Raw genomic sequence first — 25,311 nt, forward strand, 5'->3', positions numbered from 1 at the left:
TTGTGGTTTTAATTTGCATATCCCAAACATCTTTCATGGTTTATTTGCCACAGGTTTATCTTCGTTTGTGAAACATTTGTTCAAATCATTTTTTAAGCTGGGTTGTTTGCCTTAATGAGTTGAAATTGTTTTAGATATTAGTCCCTTGTTGCATGTAGGTTTTGCGGCTATTTCATCCCAGTGGGTGGCTTGCCTTTTCATTTTCATAAGTGTCCTAAAGAGCAACATTTTTAACTTTAGTGACTTACGATTTATCAATTTTTTCTTTTATGACTGTGTGTTTGCAGGTCGTATAGATTTTTTCCCTCATTTTCCTCTAGCAGCTTTAGGTTATACACTTAGCTCTAATTTGGACTGTGACACAATGGGGTTGGCATTAAGCAAGATCATCTGGCGGCAGCAAGGATGGTGTTTGGAGGAGAAGAGCCCAGAGGCCTGAAACTAGTGAGACTAGCAAGAGAGGACCGTTGCTTGCTCTAGTTAATGGTGATAGAGGAAATGGAATGGTGAGGTCTATGGGATATAGATTGACTGGACTTAGTGGGCTGAAGAAGGTGCCAAGAATGATTCCCGGGTTGCTTCTTTATACACTAGATTGAGGATAACAACCTCCACCACCTCCTCCTCCTCCTCCCCCTCCTCCTCCTCCACCTTCTTTTTAAGATTTTATTTTTAAGTGATCTCTATACCTTAGAGGGCCTGGAACTTACAACCCTGAGATCAAGAGTAGCATACTCTACTGACTGAGCCCTCCAGACACCTTGAGGATAACTTACTTCTAAGTTTTTGTATTTTAAACTGGCCCTCAATTTTAAACTTACTTCTAAGTTTTTGTATTTTAAACTGGCCCTCAATAGTTTGTTTTGTTTTGTTTGGGTTTTTTTTAGTTTATTTATGTACTTTGAGAGAGAGCGAGCGAGCTTGGGAGGGGCAGATAGGAGAGAGAGTATCCTAAGCAGGCTCCTCGCTGTCAGCACAGAGCCAGATGCAGGGCTCAAACTCATAAACCATGAGATCATGACCTGAGCCAAAATCCAGAGTCAGACGCTTAATACTGAGCCACCCAGGCGCCCCATAGTGTTTTCTTTTGCAGAAACTATATTTGAAATTTGACCAGATAGGGGCTGGACACGGTTTTCTAAAACAGCACACGTACGTCAGCTCCTCCCTAGACACTGCCTGCAGCTGAACTTGTTTCTGTGCTCCTAAGTCCAAAGACCTTTGCCCGCGGGCACTAGTTAAGCAGTCCAAGTTTTCATACCAAGGTTGCCAGCAGCGGGTGGCGCATGCCCAGAGAGGCCGTGTGAGGCCTACAGACCCGGAGCATAAAGCGGAGACGTTCTCGCCATCTTGTCCAGCCCGCAAAGCAGCTGGCTCTGGCTGGAGACTACGAATCCCGTGAGCCTCCGCGGGGGCACTTCCTACCCCTCACTGTCCGGCCAGCCTCGGCTCCCCCCTCCCCGGGGCCGAAGGCTCTGGCTGCAGCCTGGCGGCGGGCGGGCCAGGTAGGATTTCCGGGGGAAGCTACTGTTGGAGGCTGAGGAGGCGGCGGCGGCCACCCGGGTGATTTCGGTGAGCAAGGGAAAGTGAGCGAGAAGTACACTGGGTCTGGTTGCGGGCGCCTCTTAGGCTCGCGCCGCGTTCTAAGCTCCGCAATGAGGTCGCGGTCTGGGCGGGGGTAACGGCCCGAACCGCGAACTTGTCGGTCCAGGGCAGGGCGGGGCGGGCTGGGCCGGGGCCGCCGCCTCCTCCTCCGCCCTCCCACAACGGTCCCGCCGTGGTTTCTCCGCCTGCAGTGTGTCCCGCGAAGGCTGGCCCTCCCCTCCTCCCGCGACTTGGCGGGGCCCTTTTGTCTGGGCTGCCCCTTTGTGCCAGTGCGAGGGGTCGCCTCCTCCGGGGAGCCCTCCGGGCCGGTCCTTGATGGGGGCCCGTCCCAGGGGATCCGGTTACGGTAACCGGATCAGGTCAAAGTCCATTTTAAAAACCCGTCATGGGTCGGACCTCTGCATCCCGGCTGGGCAGAGCGGAGGCTAGGAGCCAGGCAGTGGCAGACGGAGTTTCTGTTGAAAACCCTTGAGGTTATTGTCTAACTCTGAAATGTAGCCCCGCGCGGCTTTGGGACACGAATCTCCAGGCATTTTTCTCGGTAGGGGGATGGGCCTGCGGAAAAGAAGTGAGCCCCCTCCCCGGGATACTGGGAAGGGACCTAATTTGCTGCCGTGTCTGTATAGGTTGCAGTTGTGATCGGGGAACCAAAGAACCAGTGCGGTTGAGCAGAATGGTAGTTCACATACGTCTTGAATCTCGGAGAAGAGAAAGTGATTTATAGGGCAGCGAGCAGGCTTTTCATTCATTGCATGCAGAAAAAAGTTACTGGACTTCATCCAGGCACCCAGTTCGTCTCCCTTCGGACCCGCGATCCTTTTATTTCTTCTGCTTGAAACAAAGTTGGAAGAAACGTCCATTAATAGAAGGATCTGCGTTATAGCGAAACCAGAAACCTGGTAGCTTCAAGAAAGCAACAAAGAGACTACTAGTTCACCAAGTAATAGAAATGAAGCCAGTTTGAGGGAGGATAGTAGTAGATCCTTACTGAAACCAGTGAATTGTGTGGATTTAATCAAATTTTGTTAGTGGTAATTTCATCCACGTTCCTTTGGAAGACTGCATTGCGAGATTCAGCATAAGGTAAAGCTTTATAAACGCCGCGGCGGTGGCTCCTATTGAAAAATAATTAGTATTTCAGGTCTCTGAAATGAGGATAATCAGGACCCTTTTACATGAGTCAGGGAATGATATTAAAGTTATATAGGTTAAATTCCCTCCCTAGTCAAGTATGCAAAATAAAGCCTATTGTACTTTATTATTTTGATCTCTCATAATGGAAGTGATTAACTCTGAGAATCCAGATTGTGTTAGTAATATTGTGCAGGGATTGAGGTCTTTAATGCAATTGTTCCCTTCAGGTTTTAATCCAGTCATGAGTAGGGATTGATTGTTTTCCTGATTGTGTTTTGAAGAAGTGTCCATAGAATTGCTCTGGAAGTTTTAAAAATAATCCAAGGAACAGGGGCACCTGGGTGGATCATTCCCTTAAGTATCAGACTCTTGGTTTCAACTCAGGTCATGATCTCAGGGTTTGTGAATCTGAGCCCCATGTTGGGCTCTGTGCTGACAGTGTGGATGGAGTCTGCTTGGGATTTCTCTCTGTCTCTGCCCCTCCCCAGCTTGCCCGCTCGCTCGCTCTCTCAAAATAAATAAATAAACATTAAAAAAAAAAAAAAAGGAACATCAGTTACTAATGACTGGCTGTTATCTGTTGAAATATGACATTGCTATTAGTGTTATTTTTTGAAAACAGCTCATCATATATATTATGTAATTTCTTACTGCAGTTCTCTGAGGTGGTGGTTCTCATTTTATTGGTGATAAATGTTCAATTCACAGCCTCTAAAATGTTAAGTGACTTGCCTAAAGTCACACAGTTAACCTAGATAGGAAATAGTAAACCATACTTCAGTCCAGTGCTCTTTCCATTACTTCACACCTGTTGCAGTTACTCATTATACCACCATGAACAGCTTATGATTTATTGACATTTAAATATTGGAGAAAAATAATGGAAATATATATATATATATATATATATATATATATATATATTTTTTTTTTTTTTTTTTTTTTTTTTGGAAATATTTTCTTTTTTTTTTTAATTTTTTTTTTCAACGTTTATTTATTTTTGGGACAGAGAGAGACAGAGCATGAACGGGGGAGGGGCAGAGAGAGAGAGGGAGACACAGAATCGGAAACAGGCTCCAGGCTCCGAGCCATCAGCCCAGAGCCCGACGCGGGGCTCGAACCCACGGACCGCGAGATCGTGACCTGGCTGAAGTCGGACGCTTAACCGATTGCGCCACCCAGGCGCCCCAGAAATATTTTCTAAGCAGAGAAAAGTGACTTAAAATGAACTGGAGTTTTTATTTTTCTATTTAAAGAATTAAAAAAAATTTTTTTGACGTTTATTCATTTTTGAGAGCACAAGTAGGGGAGGGGCAGAGAGGGAGACACAGAATCCGAAGCAGACTCCAGGCTCTGAGCTGTCAGCACAGAGCCCAATGTGGGGCTCGAACCCGTGAACCGTGAGATCATGACCTGAGCCGAAGTCGGACGCTCAACTGACTGAGCCACCCAGGCGCCCCGGAACTGGAACTGGAGGTTTTAGAACATCAAATGATGTCATACTAAGCCATAAATCATCCTGAACGTTGGTCCCATCACCTTGTTTGGTGGTACGTTGTGATTGTCTTGTGCTTAGGCCCAGTGGAGGTGGAAGAGTGGTAAGTTACTGGGCTGTGGTTTTGTCTAATCATTACTAGCAAGTTTTGATTAATCTTTCCTTAAAGGTTTTTAAAGAAATATGTTGGAGAACATCTATACAGCACTTTTGGCTGCTGGAAATAACATTGAAGAAAGAACTGAACTTCAGATTCTTTTCTAGCCAAAGTCAAGACTCAAGAAAATGCTTTCTTTGGTGTTTGCTTTTAGTAAAAACTTTTAATTAGTTTCAAACCTGCAGTTAAATCTTGGCTTTATGTCAGTGCATGCCATGAATGTGACATCAGAAATAGAAACTTACTTCACCTCCTTTCCTTAAATTCTTCTTAGGTAAAATGCATAACATGCCAATGGAATTGAGTCAATACAATTGGTCTAGCCTTTCTAACTAGTAGAAGCCTGTTTTAAATCTCTTTTATTATGCCATCATAATGAGAAGGAACTTTTTTCCTTGTGTGTTTTGCTGTTGGTCTACTTTATTTCCAAATCATTTCATCCATTCATCTAGTCAACATACACTTATTGGAGGCCTGTTGTGTTCTAGACACTGGATCGGATTCCTAGAAACTCAGGAATCAGATCCTGAGGACAAAGCAGCGAAAACCAAGTCTTTTCCTTTTTGGGGCTTATAGACTGATTAGAGGTAGAGTAGTTGGACAAGTCAGACAGTAAGTAAGTACTAAATAAAATCCTCTCTCATTAATGTGCAACCTTGAGCAGTAACGTCTTTGAAGGTTAGTTTTCTCATCTTCAACATGGAGATAATCATTCCTGCTCCATCTACCTTGTGGAATGATTTCCAGAAGTCAGAGGGTATTTGGTTGCATTATACCCTTTAGAAAAGGAAAAGGGGCATTGGAAGAAGGTTGTTTATAAAGAAAGAGACAAAGAGAATGGATGGATTCTCTGGTCTAAGACAGTCCGATGTCTCGTTCTGTGACTGTTAGTCACGTCTTCATGTAGCTCTCATCAAATAAGACTTTTTTCCTTTAGTTTATTATTTATTTAGAGAGAAAAATCGGGGGAGGGGCAGAGAGAGAGAGAGAGAGAGAATCCTGAGTAAGCTGCAGGCTCTGTGCTGAGCCACACGAGGGGCTTGATCTCAAGATAGTTAGATCATGACCTGAGTCCAACACTTAACCCACTGAGCCACCCCTACACCCCTCCTATAAGACCTTTGTATTCTGTATTGTCACAGTTAACTGTCTTAACGGCAAGGACTATGTATGTCCTAGTCTATTTCCTTACTGCTTAGCACATAGCTCCAAATATTTCTTTGGAATTTTATAAATATTTGTTGAATGAGTGAATTAATAACAAAAGTGGGCAGGGGCAGTCGTGGAGAATACAAGAACACAAATGCAATGCCTAGTATGTTTCTTTTATTCAGATTTTTATTTTGCTCATTGCATGCTAGGATCTGGGTTATGTTCTGGAGATAGATGTAAAGGTATTGAGCCTCTTCCTTGAAAAGCTTGCAACACTGCAACACCTAATTGTGGTGTTGAGTACTAAGTTCAGGAGAGCTGTGTACAACCTAGGAAAGGGACTGAATGATTCTGTTTTGTAAACTGTGAAGGAAGACATTACAGAGGAAGTGATTTTGGAGCTTGTTCTTGAGGGATGAATAAGAATTCACCCAGTAGACCCATTACTATTAAGGTTATTCCAGCTTGATTCCCCCAACCACTACCACCCCTAATCAGCCAGAGAAAGCAGTTTGGGCTTCCAAACTGGTGGTGAACTGGAGGTGAAAAAGCATAAGGTGTGTGTCTGGAAAAGAGTGAGTACTCTGGTATAGCTAAGAGGGTTTTACAGTTGGGGTTTTTTTTCTTTAATTTTTTTTTTTTTGTTTTGTTTTGTTTATTTTTGAGAGAGAGAGAGACAGACAGAGTGCAAGGGGGCAGGGGCAAAGAGAGATGGAGACAGAATCTGAAGCAGGCTCCAGGCTCTGAGCTGTCAGCACAGAGATTGATGTGGGGCTCAAACCCACGAACTGTGAGATCGTGACCTCAGCCGAGGACAGACACCTAACCAACTGAGCCACCCTGGAGCCCTGGGTTTTGCCATTGGTTTTTAACATGTTTTGGTTCAGATGCCCCCTCTAGGAAATTTGATAAGAACAATGGTTTGTCACCCCAGACAATTGCACATAAGCAAATGTGTATAGTTTTAGAAGGTCGTGGAATACTTAGTGGGGTGGGGGTGGGGTCTCTGGACATCTGGGGTTGAGCAATTGAAGAGTATAGTGACTGGTGAAAGGAAAGGTTGATGGCCAAGTGCTGAGAAGGATTCAAAACTTTTCACTAAAGAGTTTAGGCTTTATGATTAGGGAATTTTTAAACCATCAAAGGTTTTAAAAATTTTTTTTTAATGTTTTATTATTTTTGAGACAGAGAGACAGAACATGCATGAATGGGGGAGGGTCAGAGAGAGAGGGAAACACAGAATCCAAAACAGGCTCCAGGCTCTGAGCTGTCAGCACAGAGCCCAACGTGGGGCTCCAACTCACCGAGTGTGAGAACATGACCTGAGCCAAAGTCGGACGCTCAACCGACTGAGCCACCCAGGCACCCCAACCATCAAAGGTTTTTAAAGCAGGTAATCGGCATAATCTGATCTGTTTTTGAAAGGTAATTGCTTGTTGTCTTTGGGTAGGTTAAAGGGTTTAGGAGAGATAGAGTAAAAGCTAAGAAGAGTTGGATTTCAGGGCCTTTTTTGTTTGATTTTATTTTAAAAGATGGAAGAGATTAGAAATATTTTGAGGTAAAGGAGAAGGAGCCAGCAGAGTGGCAGTTACTGAAGATCTGCACAAGAGAAAAGGGAGATGATAAAGGAGCCCTGGAGAGGTGAGCCTTGAAAGGGAAACATGAAAAAAGGATGGAGGAAGATGTATTTGGAAGTGATGGAGATGGGAATTGAAATTGGAGTAGGTACCAGCCACGTAGGTACTTTCATATGTGTTATTTAATTTTACAAAATTCTGTAGAGTGAGTGGGCATTCTCATTTGACAGTTGAAGAAATTATGGTTCAGCGAGATTAACTTCATTTCCCAAAGGCACCATATAAGTAACGGAAGAAGTCTGGGGTCCAGATATATTTTGACTGCAAAGCTTGGGATCATAATTTCTGCCTTATAAGGTTGGTTAATGTCTAATGTGACCTCTTTTTTGTCTCCCTTTCCAATGGAAGGGGTTAAATTATCTGCAGAACGATAGAAGACTAGAGTGGGCTAGATGACTTCAGAAAGTGTTAAAAGTTTTGCAATGGCAGTTGTGGAAAAGGCAAGGGGGCCAACCAAAGATGAGCAAAAGGGCTATTGAACAGTAATTAGGACCTAGCTGGAGGTCAGATACGAAATTTCTGCTAGTCCACATGTTCTGTCTCCTACATTCTCAGTAAAGCAGCATCTCTTGAATATTGTTGATGTCGGCCTTTGAAAAAAACACACTATATTGTAATAGAAGGCTTTGGTGCCACCATCTCTGAGCAGATCACAAGCCTTGTGCTACAGTTTTCTCATCTCTTAAAGAGTGGATTAGTTGGTCTCTTAAATTCTATGGTTTTTATGACTTACAACCAAAAACATTCCAGGGAATTTTAGGAGAAGAAGTGTGTTTAGTATCTGTTTGATTTTTAGGGAAGAGGTGGTTGAAACCATACAACTTGCAGATTCAAGCTTAGTTTTCCGTTTAACTTCTCTATTATGTTGAAAGCACCAGGTGTTGGTTTTGACAATCTGAAAGTTCTGACCTATTTACTCAATATAATGCAGTTTCCTACCTTTGGAGTCTGAAGACCGGGTTCTAGTTCCAGCTATATCACGTTGTAGCTGTGAATATCCAAGTCAGCTAACCTTAAACTTTAGTTTCTTCGTCTATAAGATAGGGATAACCATTTCTTCATGGGGTTTTAGATGAGATAAGATTTGTGTCAGATCTTTATAGATTGTACAGTGTTTAATAAATATGAAAAAAGATACTATTTCTGGCAAAGGAGAAAGGTAGTACTGGGATGCCTGGGTGGCTCAGTCGGTTGGGCGACCGACTTCACTCAGGTCATGATCTCACAGATCGTCAGTTCGAGCCCCGCATCGGGCTCTGTGCTGACAGCTCAGAGCCTAGAGCCTGCTTCAGATTCTGAGTCTCCCTCTCTCTCTGTCCCTCCCTAGCTCACATTCTGTCTCCTTCAAAAATAAATAAACATTGAAAAAAAAAAAAAAAGTAGTACTGTGATCAGTGCGGTAGGAGAGAGGAAGCACTGGTTTCAAGTGCCTCCTTCTGTTCAGGTGTCCTGAGTGGCAAGGGAAGTCTGTCAGGATGTGAGCTGTCAGTGTATTGATTTAGAAGTTGATTTGTGGTATATGATGTTGCTGGGTGTTTCTGTCAGGTATACATTTCAAATCAAATCTAATCTTGAATCAAATCTGACAAAAAAACTCCATTGTTAAAATTCTCTACATTTATTCTTTCAAATGTGAGCTTGTTAGGCACATTTCCAGGAGTATTTTTTAAATATATATATTTTTTAATGTTTATTTTTGAGAGAGAGAGAGCGCGCATGCATGCAAGAGTGTACTAAAGCAGGGGGAAGTTCAGAGGGAGAGGGAGACAGAATCCTCCTAAGCAGGCTTCAGGCTCCACACTGTGAGTGCAGAGCCTGATGTGGGGCTCGAACTCATGAACCATGAGATCATTATCTGAGCCGAAGTTGGGTGCTTAACCAGCTGAGCCACTCAGGTGCCCCTCCAGGATTATTTTTTAGATAGATTTTGACTATTTTATTTAAGACTAGATAACAATCTTATGATTGTCTGACAACTTAAATGCATAGTTTGGTTTGTTTGTTTCCTCTCTGGGGCTGATTTTGTTGGAACTCTACATTTTAATCTCTTACAGAGAACTCCCCTTTCCCCACCTTTACCCTGCACATGCCATCTAAGTTTTTACCAGCGTACTTAATTCTGTCTACCCAGCTGCTTACTCTCTCCTTTGCATTTTGATAGGAAATACAGTGTCAAAAATTGGTGTTGAAGGTTAATGATTCCTCCTTAACTTGAGTGATCCGAGAGCACTTTGAGCATATCTCTGCAGGGCACTTTTCTCTATTTAGTTTACCTCTTTATTCTCCCCTACTAAACAGTTACTGTTTATGGAAATAAACTGAGTTAAAGAATCGTATGCTGTGGGTTTCAACTTGTTTAACTATTACATAGGTATTGCATGTGTAACGTTTTTCTTTAAAATGAAATCACTAAAATAAAATTGCTAAAATAAAATAAAATTACTAAATGAACATTTATATAGTTCACCACCCAGTGAACCACCCAGGCACATCTTTATCCATTCATCAGTTGATGGACATTTGGGCTCTTTCCATAATTTGGCTATTGTTGATAGCGCTGCTGTAAACATTGGGGCGCATGTGCCCCTTTGAATCAGCGTTTTTGTAGCCTTTGGGTAAATACCGAGAAGTGCAATTGCTAGGTCGTAGGGTAGTTCTATTTTATTTTTAAGTAATCTCTACACCCAGTGTGGGGTACTAACTCAAAACCCCGAGATCAAGAGTCGCATGTTCTCCTGACTGAGCCAGCCAGGTGCCCCAGAAAAATCAATTTTGATGTGTGGGATAAAGATGATATTCCAAGTTAATTTTTTTCACAGTTAACTATTATTCCTGGTAGCATTTGTTTTGTGACGACATTTGGAGTTTCGGAAGACACTAAAAGTGTTCTTTTTTTCTTCTTTTTTTTTTTTTCTAACGTTTATTCATTTTTGGGACAGAGAGAGACAGAGCATGAATGGGGGAGGGGCAGAGAGAGAGGGAGACACAGAATCGGAAACAGGCTCCAGGCTCTGAGCCATCAGCCCAGAGCCCAACGCGGGGCTTGAACTCACGGACCGCGAGATCGTGACCTGGATGAAGTCGGACGCTTAACCGACTGCGCCACCCAGGCGCCCCTCTTCTTTTTTTTTAATGTTTATTTATTCTGAGAGAGAGAGAGTGCAAGGGAGAGGGGCAGAGAGAGAGAGAGAGAGAGAGAGAGAATTCCAAGCAGCTCAGTATGGAGGCTGACGTGGGGCTGGCTTTCAGGACTGTGAGATCATGACCTGAGTGGAAATCAAGAGTCTGATCCTTAAGCGACTGAGCCACCCAGGCGCCCTGCAAAGTGTTATTAATCTTCAGCTAGTAATGTCCACCTAGGTCATTAGAAATTTAAAATCTTTATTCCGGAGTGGCAGAATCAATCAGTAGAGCATATGACACTTGACCTTGGGGTTGTGACTTTAAGCCTCACATTGAGTGTAGAGATTACTTAAAAATAAAATCTTAAGGGAAAAAAAAGTGGAGCCCTGAAACGTTTCCCCCTCCCCCTCCAGTGAGTGACGAGTAGAAAGAGGGAGAATTTCTAAGGGAGACATAGCTCTTCTTCCCTTCTCTCATGGACAAATCCCTTTTATTTATGTTTTAAATGTTTATTTATTTATTTTTGAGAGAGAGAGAGAGAGAGAGGGGAAAATAATCTAGGGCAGGCTCTGGCCGACAGCAGAGTGCCTCAGCAGAGAGCCCCCCATGCAGCCTGAACCCGCGAACCAGAACAGAAGATAAAACCTGAGCTGAAGTCAGCGACCTCACCAACTGAGCCACCAAGGTCCCCAATGGATAAATCCCTTTTTAAAATGCTGTCCTTCAGGGCACCTGGGTGGCTCAGTTGGTGAAGTGTCTGATTTCAGCAAGGTCATGATCTTTCAGCAAGGTCATGATCTTTCGGTTTGTGAGTTTGTGAGTTTGAGCCTGGGCTCTGTGCTGACAGCTCGGAGCCTGGACCCTGCTTTGGATTCTGTGCCTCCCTCTCTCCCTGCCCCTCCCCTGGCCACGCTCTGTCTGACGGTCTCTCTCTCTCTCTCAAAAATAAATAAACATTAAAAAAATAATAAAAATGCTGCCAGTCAATACCAAAGAATATAGAACCAAGTCACCGGGCGTGAAGAGTACTTTCCATTTTCTTTTACTTGCACACACCCTACTGCTTTGCCTCCCGTCCCTTCCTCTAAATTTAAATTTGAGGGAGAGCATTAAGATTCAGAATATGGTTGTGTCTCTGCTTTATGTATTAAAAGATGACACAATGCCTCTTGCCTGTTGGTGATACCAGTGAGACTGGGCATTTTTCTAATAGTCTTTTGCATACTCTAATGCTTACATAAAATTAGGTAAGAGATAAGTAGCTTCTGGAACAACATCTTTATGTAATTGGGAGAGGGGCTTCACCCTTTCACTAAAGCCACGGGCCAGTAAGAGCCATTCTGTTAAATGAATGTATCTTCGCGGTCTGTGGCATGAGATAAGTCTGCAACTGCAGTAATCATTGCACACTTTGTATTTTTAATTGTGGTAAAATCACCATTTTAACCTTTTTAAGTATTCAACTCAGTGGCATTAAGAACATTCACAGCATGGTGCAGCCATCACTGCTAGCCATTTCTAAAACTTTCCATCATCCCAGACCGAAACTCTCCCCAATAAATAATAACTCCCATTGCCTCCCCTCTCAGCCCCTGGTAACCTCAGTCCTATTTTGTGTCTGTATTAATTTGCCTATTTTAGGTGTCTCATGTAAGTGGAATCATCTAATATTTGTCTTTTTTGTGTCTGACTTCTTTGTATTTTTAAAACTATCTCCTCTTTGTGCTTACAGAAAGAAGAAAATATTTTGTAGCAATGAGAAGCCCTCCTGTAACCTCTTAACTCTCTGGAGGAAAGACATCATTCGGATGAAGTAGAAAAGCAAGCATTTAACTATTTTTAGGGCATTCTTGTTAAGGAATTAAAAATAAAGGTTTAGGGGATTTGGTAAATAAAATATTTTGGTACGTGCTAGTGAGTTTGTAGGGCAGAAAAGCAAGGAAGATATTAAAGAACAGTTGTTGAGCAACTTCTTCCTTTTAACTACAAGAGATTTAAACTTTTTTTTTTTTTTTTTAACGTTTATTTATTTTTGGGACAGAGAGAGACAGAGCATGAACGGGGGAGGGGCAGAGAGAGAGGGAGACACAGAATCGGAAACAGGCTCCAGGCTCTGAGCCATCAGCCCAGAGACCGACGCGGGGCTTGAACTCACGGACCGCGAGATCGTGACCTGGCTGAAGTCGGACGCTTAACCGACTACGCCACCCAGGCGCCCCAAACTACAAGAGATTTAAAAGGGTTAGCCTCCTAAACATCAATTAGGCCATATTAAATTCCTCCCATCCAAGTACTAATCAGGCAAGACCTTGTTTAGCTTCGAGATCAGGGTGGTATGGCTGTACACAGCTATATTAAATTCCTGTAAATAATGAGCCCAAATATTATTTCATGAGGAGATATTTATACTTGGTATCACTATGATCCAGATGTACTGAAACTGTTTTAAGTCCATTTAAGTCTTTCTGCAGATAAGTTTTACTAGATTTCTAACACCATACAGATATACGTAACCGAACTTCATCAATTAAAAAGAAACTTCGGGGTGCCTGGGTGGCGCAATCGGTTGAGCATCTGACTCCTGATTTCAGCTCAGGTCATGATCTCATGGTTCATGAGATCCAGCCCCATATCAGGGTCTGCACTGACAGTGTGGAGCCTTCTTGGGATTCTCTGTCTCCCTCTCTCTTTGTCCTTACCCTGCTTGCTCTCTCCCTCAAAATAAATAGATAAACTTAAAAAAAAAATTTTTTTTTAAGAAACTTTAATTGTCTGAAGTTTGAATTTAGTCCCATTTATTTCAGAAGTAATAATATGATTATGCATATCTTAAAAGTAAGATCACCCTTGCTGAGATCTGTATTTTTCCTGAAAACAGTGTCATTTGTCATAATTCCCTAATGATATTTCCTGAGAGTACTTTTGATTATCAGTGAACCACACCTCTATTTTAAAGAGCTGATTCATGCCTCTTAGTGGTAACAGAAAAGACCGTGTTTAATTAGGAGGAGGAGGAGGTTAGTTTTTCTTGAAGCTGGCGGGGGGGGGGGGGGGTTAGTCCCATTTTTAAGTCTTTACCCTTAAGTAATATGTTAGATGTTGGTTATTTGTACTTAAAAATAACCTTTTCCTAAGTGTAACTTTGTTTTTTAATTTTTAAATATTTATTTTTGAGAGAGAGAGAATGAGTGGGAGAGTGGCAGAGAGAGAAGGAAGCACAGAATCTGAAGGAAGCCTCTGAGCTGACCTGAGCCAAAGTCAGATGCTTAACTGACTGATCCACCCAGGCACCCCAGTGTAACTTTTTTGGAACAGACTTTTTATTTTATTTTTTTAAGATTTTGTTTCTGGGGTACCTGAGTGGCTCAGTTGGTTAAGCATCAGATTCTTGGTTTTGGCTCATGATCTCACCGTTCTGGGATTGAGCCCTGTGTTAGGCTCCACACTGACAGCACAGAGCCTGCTTGGGATTCTCTGTCTCTCCTCCTCTCTCTTCCCCTCTCCCCAGCTCACGCTCTTCCTTTCAAAATAAATAAACTTAAAAAAACATTTTTACTTTTAAGTTATTTCTCCACCTAATGTGGGGCCCAAACTCATAACCCCAAGATCAGAGTCACACACTCGTCCGACTAAGTCAGCCAAGTGCCTCTGGACAGACTTTTAAAGACAGAAATGTTTTTTCTGTGTCAATCATTAATAGCTTTTATTCCTTGTTTCATTTTGAGTGTCCAGGATAGGCTCAAGTTGTAAATACAGATATAAATGAGTCTACCAAGAATACACAATTTTTCCTAACAAGGTATATACTTTTTGAGGTATTGTTTGGTATGCTGGTTGAGCCAATACTAGAAGTAAAAAGACAGCAGAACAATATTTTCAAAATTGTATAAGAAAACATCTGTCAACTGAGAATTGTATACTCAGTAAAATAATATGTCAAAAGTAAATTTCAAAGAAAAAATTTCAAACAAAGGAACTGAAAGAACGTGTTCCCATGGAACCTTCCCAGAGGAACTTATGAAGGAAATCTGCCTCTTGGACTCAAGGGTCTAAGATGCAAAGGGATGATGAGCAAAGAACACACGGACATTAAGGAAAATCTTAAGGACTGACTTGAAAAAGTAACATCTTATTTGTGGGTATAGCAATGGAAAGTACTCAAACAAATATAAATAGGGAGGGGCTTGAAGTCAAAGCATTCCAAGAGTTCCTGTATAATTAGGAAGGAGAGTAAAGATATTAACTAACTTTAGACTTCAGATAAAATATTCATGTCAGTCTTTAAGAGGTAACAATGAAAGAATAGAAATAGAAAGAATACAAATAAACAGAAATGAGGAAATGGAATAAGAAAAAAATGATACAGCAGAGGGCAAAAAAGGAGAAAAAACCTGAAAAGTTGAACAAGTGAAAAAAAGAAAGTAGGGTGGTAAAAAGGAACACAAATATCTCTTAATCACAAAGAAATAAATTAGATCGTTTTCCCCAAAAGCTCTGTTTAAAAGACAAAGATGGTCCTAGCAGAGACGTAATAAAGGAGGCCTAAATAAATGGGAGAGACATAAAATATTCATGTTTGGAAAACTTTGTATTATAAAGAGGACAGTTCTCTCCAGTTTGAGTTTTAGATTAAATGTAATTCTAATCAAAATTCCAGTAAGTTGGGGCGCCTGGGTGGCGCAGTCGGTTAAGCGTCCGACTTCAGCCAGGTCACGATCTCGCGGTCCGTGAGTTCGAGCCCCGCGTCGGGCTCTGGGCTGATGGCTCAGAGCCTGGAGCCTGTTTCCGATTCTGTGTCTCCCTCTCTCTCTGCCCCTCGCCCGTTCATGCTCTGTCTCTCTCTGTCCCAAAAATAAATAAACATTGAAAAAAAAAAAATTAAAAAAAAAAAAAAATTCCAGTAAGTTTTTTTCATGGAATTTGACAAGCGGATTCTAAAATGTATATGGAGCAGGGGTGCCTCGGTGGCTGAGTTGGTTGGGCTCTTGGTTTCGGCTAGGGTCTTATCTCCTGGTTTCATGGGTTCGAGCTCCATGTCGGGCTCTGTGCTGGCAGCACTGAGCCTGCTTGGGATTCTCTTTCTCCCCTCCTCTCTCTCTGCTCCTCCCCAACTTGTACTGTCTATGTCTCTCAAAATAAATAAAGAAACTTTAAAATAAGTAAATAAATAAAATGTATATGGAACAGCCAGCACACTTCTGCAGATAAGATGGGGAAACTTGTCCTACTTGATTACAAGACTTATCGTCAAACTGATTATTAGAGTGGTTTTGGCCCTGGGATCATAAAATAGACGTGTAGAATAGTATAGAGTACTGGGAGAGAGACCTATGTATATAGGGAAAGGGATATGTGACAAAGGTGGCATTACAGATCAGCGGATAAATTATTCAGTAATGGACTGAGATCATTTGTTACTCATAAAAAAACAAAATGGTTGTCTATCTAATACCATACACAAAAATCAATTCTAGTAGCATGGATGACCAAAATGTGAAAGGTAAAATTTTTAAATGTTAAAAAGAAGGTATAAGAAAATATCTGGCTTACCTCAGGTTTTACATAGATTAACTTAGCAATAAGTTAAAAATAGAAATAAAATGGGATGAAGGGATAGGATGTGATGGACAGGGATATGGTATTTTAGACAGGGTAGTCCGAGAAAACCCCCTCTGAGCGAGTCATATATGAGTTGTCACGTGAAATAAAGGAGTAAATCATGCAGTTTGTGAGAAAGGAGCATTCCAGGCTGTTTGAACCGTACCTGCAAAGCCCTGGGATAAGAATGTGCTTGTTCAGTTACTCACAGGGTTAGTGTGGCAGGAACAGAGCAAGCAAGAGAGTGATAGGAAGTGAAGTCTATGCATATGTAAATGGGTTAGGTTATGTAGGATCTCAAAGGCCATGGTAAGAAATTTGGAAATAACTTCAGATGCCGTAGGGAGACACGATCTCCTTTTTTTTTTTTTTTTTTTTTTTTTTTAGAGAGCAGAGGGAGAGAGAGAATCTTTTTTTTTTTTAATGTTTTTATTTATTTTTGATACAGAGAGAGACAGCATGAGCAGGGGAGGAGCAGAGAGAGAGGGAGACACAGAATCCAAAGCAGGCTCCAGGTTCTGAGCTGTCAGCACAGAGCCCAACACGGGGCTCGAACTCACGGACTGTGAGATCATGACCTGAGCCAAAGTCAGACGCCCAACCGACTGAGCCACCCAGGTGCCCCAGGAGAGAGAGAATCTTAAACAGGCTCCACACTCAGTGTGGAGCCCAACGCGGGGCTTGATTGCACAACCCTGGGATCATGACCTGAGCCAAAATCAAGAGTCAGATGCTCACACGACTGATTCACTCACCCAGGCGCCCCCCCCCCCCCCCCACCAACTTTATTTTTTTAAAGAATCACCTGGACCACTCTGAGGACAATACAATATAGGAGCTTGAGTGGAAGAAAAAAGGTTGATTAGGGAGTTGACACACCAGTCTAGGCAAGATGTGGCCATAGCTTGGTGTTGGGTGGTGAGAAGTGTTTAGATTATGGATGTATTTTGGAGGCAGAGGCATAAAATTTGGTGATGATTTAGGTGTGGGTGTAAGAGAAAGAGAAGAGTCAGTCATGACACTAAAATTTTTGTCCTGAGCCGCCGGAAAACTTAAGTTGCCTCTTTACTGAAATGATGATCCAAAATAGCAGCTAACACACTTGCCAACTCTATTTTGTTTTTTGGGTTTGGGTTTTTTGTTTTTTGTTTTTTGTTTTTTGTTTTTTGGTGAGTGTTCTACATCTGTTGCCCTACTATTGAATAGGGGACACTGGAGGAAGAGCAAGTTGGGAGTGGGCAATCAAGAGGGTTTTATTCTTGTTGTTTTTGTTGTTTTTTTAATATACTCTGTTTGAGAAACTTCTTAGATTTCCAAATAAAGATATTATATGGGCTGTGGATATGCCAGTTTGAAGTTCAGGAGAGAGATTCAGTCTGGAAATATGAATTTGGAAGTTATCAGTGTATATATTGTATTTTAAACTATAGAACTGGATGAGATGATTAGTCGGGGTTCATATTTGGGGTGTTACTCCTCCAGGAGCGTTTAGAATTATAGGGGGTGGTTTTGCATGTCATAATTGGGGAGGCTGTGGGCATTTAATGTGGGGGGCTGGGGTAAGGGATACTAAGTGAGGGTTGCTAAATGTCCTGCAGAGTGTAGAACAGTACTCACTAAGGAACTGACCCGGCCAAAATGCTGATGATGTTCCAGGGAGGGAGAGAGTGAAGACTGGGAAGAGACAAGATTCAAGGGCCAGATCTTAGGACTCTGCAACACATAGAGGAAGAAAGGAGGAGGTTCCTGCAGGGACTACCTCAGTTGAAGTAGGAGGGGAAACAAAGACTCTAGAGAATTCCATAGACTCCAGTTTAGAAAACACTTAACAATTACTGGGGCTGTAAGAGGCAGCGAGAATATTTTGGATTCTATTGTGTCTTCAGGCGATGAAGAGAGGGTTGGATGTGAGATATGTTTTGGAAATGACTCGTGATTTGGAGGATGAGATTTCTGGTTTGAGCAAGTAGGCAGTGAGCTAGGAAACTTGCACGAAGAGTAAGGAGTAAGGATGAATGAGGTAGATAATGAATTGTTTTGTGTATGTTGAATGGAGGTTCGTGGATATCTAAGTTGGAGATGTTCAATGAGTTGGACATGTGAATTTGGAGCTAATAAAAAAAATTTTTTTTAATGTTTATTTATTTTTGAGGGGCGCCTGGGTGGCGCAGTCGGTTAAGCGTCCGACTTCAGCCGGGTCACGATCTCGCGGTCCGGGAGTTCGAGCCCCGCGTCAGGCTCTGGGCTGATGGCTCGGAGCCTGCAGCTTGTTTCCGATTCTGTGTCTCCCTCTCTCTCTGCTCCTCCCCCGTTCATGCTCTGTCTCTGTCTGTCCCAAAAATAAATAAACGTTGAAAAAAAAAAATTTTAATGTTTATTTATTTTTGAGAGAGAGAGAGTGCGAGCAGGGGAGGGGCCGAGAGAGAGGGAGACACAGAATCCGAAGCAGGCTCCAGGCTCTAAGCTGGCAGCACAGAGCCCGACTCAGGGCTGGAACCCATGAACGGTGAGATCATGACCTGAGCTGAAGTTGGCCTCTTAACTGACTGAGCCACCCAGGCACCCCTGGAGCTCATTCATTTAAAAAACAGTTGTTATTGGGGCGCCTGGGTGGCGCAGTCGGTTAAGCGTCCGACTTCAGCCAGGTCACGATCTCGCGGTCCGTGAGTTCGAGCCCGCGTCAGGCTCTGGGCTGATGGCTCGGAGCCTGGAGCCTGTTTCCGATTCTGTGTCTCCCTCTCTCTCTGCCCCTCCCCCGTTCATGCTCTGTCTCTCTCTGTCCCAAAAATAAATAAACGTTAAAAAAAAAAAATGTTTAAAAAAAAAACAGTTGTTATTGTATACTTGTTATTTTCCAGGCAACTTTCTAGATGTTAGAGTGAACAGTGTTAGAGTGAGCAGTGAACAAAAATAGGTAAAATATGTGTCCTGAAAGAACTCATAATTTAATGAGAGGAGATGATAAACACAATAAAAGTACATTTATAGCATATGGTAGAAGGTAAGTACTCTTGAAAAATACAAAGCTGAGAATAGAGACAAAGGAGGGGTAGGGTGATGCTGATGATCTCGATTTAAAGTAGGGTAATGAAGGCTTCACTAGGAAGGCAGCATTTTAGTAGAGATCTAAAAGAATTGCGGAATGAATATCTGGAGGACGAGCATTCCAGGGAGAGCAAGTGCAAAGGCCCTGAGCATGCCTGGCAGGTTCAAGAAACAGTAAAGAGGCTCACCAGCCTGAAGCTTAATGAGGGAGGGAGAGAGGAGTTGAACATGATGGGGTCATGTGAGCATGGTCATAGGGTCTTATAAACTGTTGAAAGTGTTTTGGCTTTTACCTGAGCTTTTGAGAGAGATCTGGACTGAGCATATGTATAAGTGTGGGCATCATCTGCCTATGGGTGGTTATAGAAACCACGGGAATATTTGTAGCACAAGCGTCCAGTTACGTGGAGACACAAAGCAGTCTCTTCTACGAAGACTACTCAGGATTCTTTTAGCAAGATACCCTTCTGTTTGTGACTCTCTAAGGACAGAGGTGTTTTGTTAATTGAAACTTTCTGTTAGGTAACCCAGGATCATCACCCTGATCATCTAGTGATAACGTGTTTAACAGTTGAGATAGTATGAATCCTGTCTTCTCAATCTGTCAGCAAATCCTGTTGTATTTACTAAGCATTTTCAGATTTTTGATTCTTGGTTATTATTGCCATTCCACTTATGTATCAGACATTTATTCAGTGCCACATACATCTGGAACAAAGTGCTGACCTCAGGTCTGTTAGCCTGAGGGTTTGAATGGAGCTTTGTTTACACAAATGAACACACTGCATTCAGGCTTCTAATGACTCTAGCCAGTATTAATCCCTTATTCTCTCTAATTCCTTTTATACTTGTTATTGGAAGATTAATACTCAACTAATTTGACTTCCTAGCTAGTCTTTTTTTAGTGGTTGCTCTGGGGATTGTAATTCACATGTTACTTTAAAACAGTCTAGGGGTGCCTGGGTGGCTCAGTTGGTTGCGTGTCCGACTTCAGCTCAGGTCATGATCTCATGGTTCGTGGGTTCAAGGCCAGTGTCAGGCTCTGTGCCGACTGCTCAGAGCCTGGAGCCTGCTTCAGATTCTGTGTCTCCCTCTCTCTCTACTCCTCCCCCCGCTGGCTTGCCCACGCACACTCTCTCTCAACACCTAGGCCTCTTCAGGTAGTTTTGTTGACTGCTTTTTTTCCCCTGTATACAGACCATACTTTCCTGTTTGGGTGACTCATAATTTTTTCTGAAAACTGAGCCATTTAAAATAATGTGGCAAGTTTGAAAATCAGATTCTCCCCTCTCTCCTGTGGGTTTCTTATTGCTGTTTATTTAGTGACTTTCCTGGACTAAGTATGTATAGAGCCTGTATGCTTTATGGGGTATGGCCTTTGCAGTCTCTGCTTAGTTGGTTTAGTAGTTAGCCAATGATTAGACAGAGATTTCCTTAAGTGTCTTGAACCAATAAATTACCCACCCTTTGCCAAAGGTGCTGTGTCTGTATGTTGGAGTATACCTTCAATACTCCCTGCAGGTAGTTTACAACCTTCCCTTAGCCATCACTTCCTGCTTGCACAGAATTTCAAGGTCAACCGCAGGTAAGAGATCAGGGCCTCCTCTCATGCCTTTCCTGGGTTTGTGCACAGCCTGTAAATGCATGTGCCCTTCTAGATACCCAGGAATATGTCAGAGCTTTCCAGAGTCCCTTATAGACATGTCATTCCTGAACATTTATGGGTTTTTTGTTCAGTGTTAACCTCCAGCTGGTATCACTGCCTTAGGCTGTTGGGATGTTAAACCAGTGTCACTGAAGGGTTTTGAAAAATGCCCTCAGGATAGGGCTGTTCACATGGAGCAAGCTCTGAGTGAGGTCAAATAAAGATAAGGAGCTTGGACTTTTCTTGATGCTGTTAGTCCGATCACATACTAACAGCTCTCTGAGGATGGGGCTTTGAGGGAGCTCCACATTTGTTGTATCTTTTCCAGTAGCTGTTAGGCTGTGGTTTTCATAGCTACTGTAGTTATGGAGTTCTTCATTTTCAAGGCTAACACAAACCTGAAGAGAGGGAAATGAAAGTCAGTTGAAATGCCATCTTAATAATCACTGGAACCTTACCAAGGTTCAGCTAGTTTTGTTTTTTGTTTGTTTTGTTTTTTAAACCTTTCCTTAATGTTTATTTATTTTGAGGGAGGGAGGGAGAGAAAGAGAGAGAGCATTCAAGCAGGAAAGAGGCAGAGAGAGAGGGAGACAGATAATCCCAAGCAAACTCTGCACCCACAGTAGACGCAGGGCTTGATCTCATGAACTGTGAGAGCATAACCTGAGCCAAAATCAAGAGTTGGTTAGTTGAATGCTTTACTGACTGAGCCACCTGGGCGTCCCTCTTTTTTTTTTTTTTTTTTTTTTTTTATTGCAGTAAAATATACACTATGATGTTTACCATTTAAGCATTTCTTTTTTTTTTTTTTTAATTTTTTTTTTCAACATTTATTTATTTTTGGGACAGAGAGAGAGACAGAGCATGAACGGGGGAGGGGCAGAGAGAGAGGGAGACACAGAATCCGAAACAGGCTCCAGGCTCTGAGCCATCAGCCCAGAGCCTGACGCGGGGCTCGAACTCACGGACCGCGAGATCGTGACCTGAGCTGAAGTCGGACGCTTAACCGACTGCGCCACCCAGGCGCCCCTATTTAAGCATTTCTTGAGAGTATCGTCAGTGACATATTGTTCTACAACCATTACCACCCTCTATCTTCAGAAATTTTTCATCTTACCAAACTGAAACTGTATATCCATTAATGATAATTCCTCATTCTCCCCTCCTGCCAGCCCCTGGAAACACCATCTGACTTTCTGTCTCTGAATTTGACGGCTCTAGGTAAAGTGGGATCCTACAATGTCTTCCTTTTGGATTTGGCTTATTTCATTTAGCATAATGTCTCAAGATTCATCTATGTTGTGGCGAGTCTGGGTGGCTCAGTCCATTAAGCATTGGACTTCGGCTCAGATCATGATCTTACGGTTTGTGGGTTCAAAGCCTGTGTCAGGCTCTGTGCTGACTGCTGTGAGCCTGGAGCCTGCTTCAGATTCTGTCTCTTTCTCTGCCCCTCTCCCACTCACGTTGTCTCTCTGTCTCTCAAAAATAAATAAACGTTTAAAAAATTTTTTAAAGACTCATCTGTGTTGTAATGCATGTCAGACTTCCATTCCTTATTAAGGCTGAATAATATATACCACATTTTATTTATTCATTCATCTGTTGATGAATATTTTGGTTGTTTCTACCTTTTGGCTGTTGTTAGTAATGCTAGTGTGAACATGGGTGTATAAGTATCTGTTTGAGTCCCTGCTTTCAATTCTTCAGGGTGTATACTCAGTAGTAGAATTCCAGGATCATGTGATAATTTTTTTTGAAAAATTTTTTAGGAACTGCCATACTGTTTTCACAATGGCCACACCATTTTGTGTTACAGTACATAATTCTCCAAATCCTCTTGACACTTATTTTCTGTTTTTAATTTTGACGACGTAAAGTTTATCTACTTTTTCTTTTGTTGCTTGTGGTTCTGGTATCATATCTAAGAAACTTAATTGCCTGACTAAAGGTTGTAAGCTTAGACCTATCTTTTCTCCTAAGAGTTTTATAGTTTTAGCTCTTACATTTAGGTCTTTAATTTATTTTGACTTAATTTTTGTGTTTTCTATTTCTCTAATTTCTGCTCTAATCCATATTGTTTACTTTTTTCCCAGTTGTCTTATGGTAAAAGTTTAGGTTGTTGATTAGAGATCTTCTTAATTTTACTTTTTTAACATTTTTCAAATGTTTATTTATGTGAGAGAGAGAGAGAGAGAGAGAGAGAGAGAGAGAGAGAGAGAATCCCAAATATGCTCCTTGCCATCAACACATAGCCCAACACAGGGCACGAACCCATGAACTGCCAGATGATAACCTGAGCCAAAGTCGGACACTTAATCGACTGAGCCACCCAGACAGCCTCTTTCTTCCCTTTTTATTGTAGGTGTTTACAGCTATGCATTTCTCTCTAAGCACTCCTTTAGCTGCACCTGGTAAGTTTTGGAATTTTGTGTCTTCGTTTTTGTTCCTGTCATCTACTTGTTTATACATGTTGAGAGAATAGCTCCTCCAGAATACTGGTGGGCCTCTCTTCTATCTGGGGGATGCTTAGAAGAGGGAAGTTGGTGTGGTGAACTATATCTCCTGCTGCTGCAACTGGTCTCAACATTACAACTGGTAATTATTACCTCCCTCCACTCTCCATTTCAGATTCCCCTTGTCTTCTGCTGCCATCTCACCAGTCTGGATGTCTTGCTTGGTAGTGTGACCCAGACGTTCATTCCTGAAGGATCTGAACAACTAGCTACCATGCGTTTCTTAGGCCAGAGTATCCAATTTGTCTGTTTACTGTGCATTCAGAATTGGGAAAGCGAGTACCAGTAGGCACCCAAGTGGATCATCTGGGTTTCAGATATATTGTCACTGTCCCCTTGTGGAACAGCAGCCCTACTTCTTTCTGATAATAAGGATCAGTTATCCCTGCTAAGGTGGTAATTCCTCTTCTTTGCCTACTATCCCTAGATATAAGAACTCCAAAATGCCCAGGTGGCACCCATAGCTAATAGTCTTGGGATTCTTTTGTCTCCTATGGAAGTGTTCTTTTTCGATGATGAATATCTTTAGAGTTGCAGGGATAGGACGCACACATTCTCCAGGTGGGCCTTTGGGATTTGGTGCCAAACAGGGTATCATGTTTCTACCTACCATTTTCCTGTATCCATGTATTTTTCCTGTTGAAGACATAGCATGTAAAGGTCTTTGACTTGGTGCATATGTTGCATCCTGGAGGGTGGCACTTTGATCTCATAACATATTACATTGAGTTGATCCTTCAGCTTTGCCTTCAGGCCATTTCAGTGGTCTTTAAGGTAGGAGCTTTTAGATGATGCTATTGTATGATACCGCCAGTGGATCTCATGGTCCTGGGCCCTATCCTGTACTTAATGTGATGACATGATATTGTGTGGGATGATGCTTACTGATAGATTACAATTTTCCTGAACTCTCAGGTAGTGATGTTCCTTTGGGCAGGAAAGGCAAACCTCTACCCAGAATATGTCCTTATTCCTTTTGGAATAAATTGCTCACCTTTTCATGGTGGAAGGGGCCAAATATAGTCAGTCAACTTGCCATCATGTGGCCTATTGGTTTCCTTAAAAGGTGGTGCCATATTGGAGCTTAGTGTTTGCCTCTGTGGCTGGCCATTTGGACTTTTTTTTTTTTTTTTTTTAATTTTTTTTTTCAACGTTTATTTATTTTTGGGACAGAGAGAGACAGAGCATGAACAGGGGAGGGGCAGAGAGAGAGGGAGACACAGAATCGGAAACAGGCTCCAGGCTCTGAGCCATCAGCCCAGAGCCCAACGCGGGGCTCGAACTCCCGGACCGCGAGATCGTGACCTGGCTGAAGTCGGACGCTTAACCGACTGCACCACCCAGGCGCCCCTGGCCATTTGGACTTTTTGCGGCATCAGTAACTGGAGCATAACTGGGAGTTCATTCTGTGGTCCATACATGGTATATATCTCTGCCACTATGTCCACTTTCTTTCATGTGCTCATTTTGTCAGCACTTGGGAGGCCATGACAAAAGATGGCTGACAAATTAGTTGAGTCATTGTCTGTTTGGTTGTTTAGTGCTTCTTCCATGGCAGATGTTCTCTGATGAATGTTAACATGTCGTACAAAGGTCTTAACATGTTGTATCCACTCCTATGCCCTCCTGCATGCCTCTACCCTAAGACCTCCTTGCCCCAATATGCCAATCTTTCCACTTTTATGCCCCCTGACCAGCATGTTAGGACACTTTCCTGTGAACTATCACACCACTTCTTTGTCTACACAAAGTAGACAGTCAAGTGTACTGCTTAAAGCTCTGTCCATTGGGAGGGTTTTCCTTTACCACTGTCTTTCCGTGCCACCCCCGGAGTGGGGCTGTGCCTGTTCATTTTTGACTCGTATCCGCATACAGCTATCTATGAAAAATGTGAAGTTTTTTTTCTCTGTTAGCTGGCTATAGGGCCTCCTATATGTCCAGAAAGGTATATGCTGAGGGATATTCTTGTACAACAGTGGTGGATGATATGATGATTTGGGCTCTGTGCTCAAGCTTGTGGGTCCTATTTGTGCTTGCTCTTGGTTGTATCACTTTCATCTTATGCTGTATTGTTACTGGGTACACCCGACGTTACAGCTTGGTGTGTTTCACAGAACCTAGGTCATGATGGATGCTTCTAAGTAAACGGTCACTTGGTGTCCCATGGTCAGGTGCTCCATATCTACTAGGACATAGTATATCATGCC

At 42.4% G+C, this 25,311-nt stretch overlaps 1 protein-coding gene across 5 annotated transcripts in view; it reads left to right on the plus strand.

Annotated features, from left to right (window-relative positions):
- Positions 1-1,419: 1,419 nt before the first annotated feature.
- The window catches only part of PHACTR4 (phosphatase and actin regulator 4), a 101,364-nt gene continuing 77,472 nt past the window's right edge, over positions 1,420-25,311 (plus strand). For 2 of the 5 annotated variants that reach the window (XM_086716185.1, XM_086716186.1), the window contains exon 1: positions 1,420-1,572. The gene's annotated coding sequence lies outside the window, so the exon portion shown is untranslated. Of the gene's footprint in view, positions 1,573-22,984; positions 23,003-25,311 lie in introns of those variants that run through there. The other 3 variants (XM_086716187.1, XM_086716191.1, XM_086716183.1) reach the window with 3 other exon arrangements.

This window comes from Puma concolor, chromosome C1 (genome assembly GCF_028749965.1).
Source record: "Puma concolor isolate L17-30 chromosome C1, mPumCon1.1.hap2, whole genome shotgun sequence".
Taxonomy (NCBI): domain Eukaryota; kingdom Metazoa; phylum Chordata; class Mammalia; order Carnivora; family Felidae; genus Puma; species Puma concolor.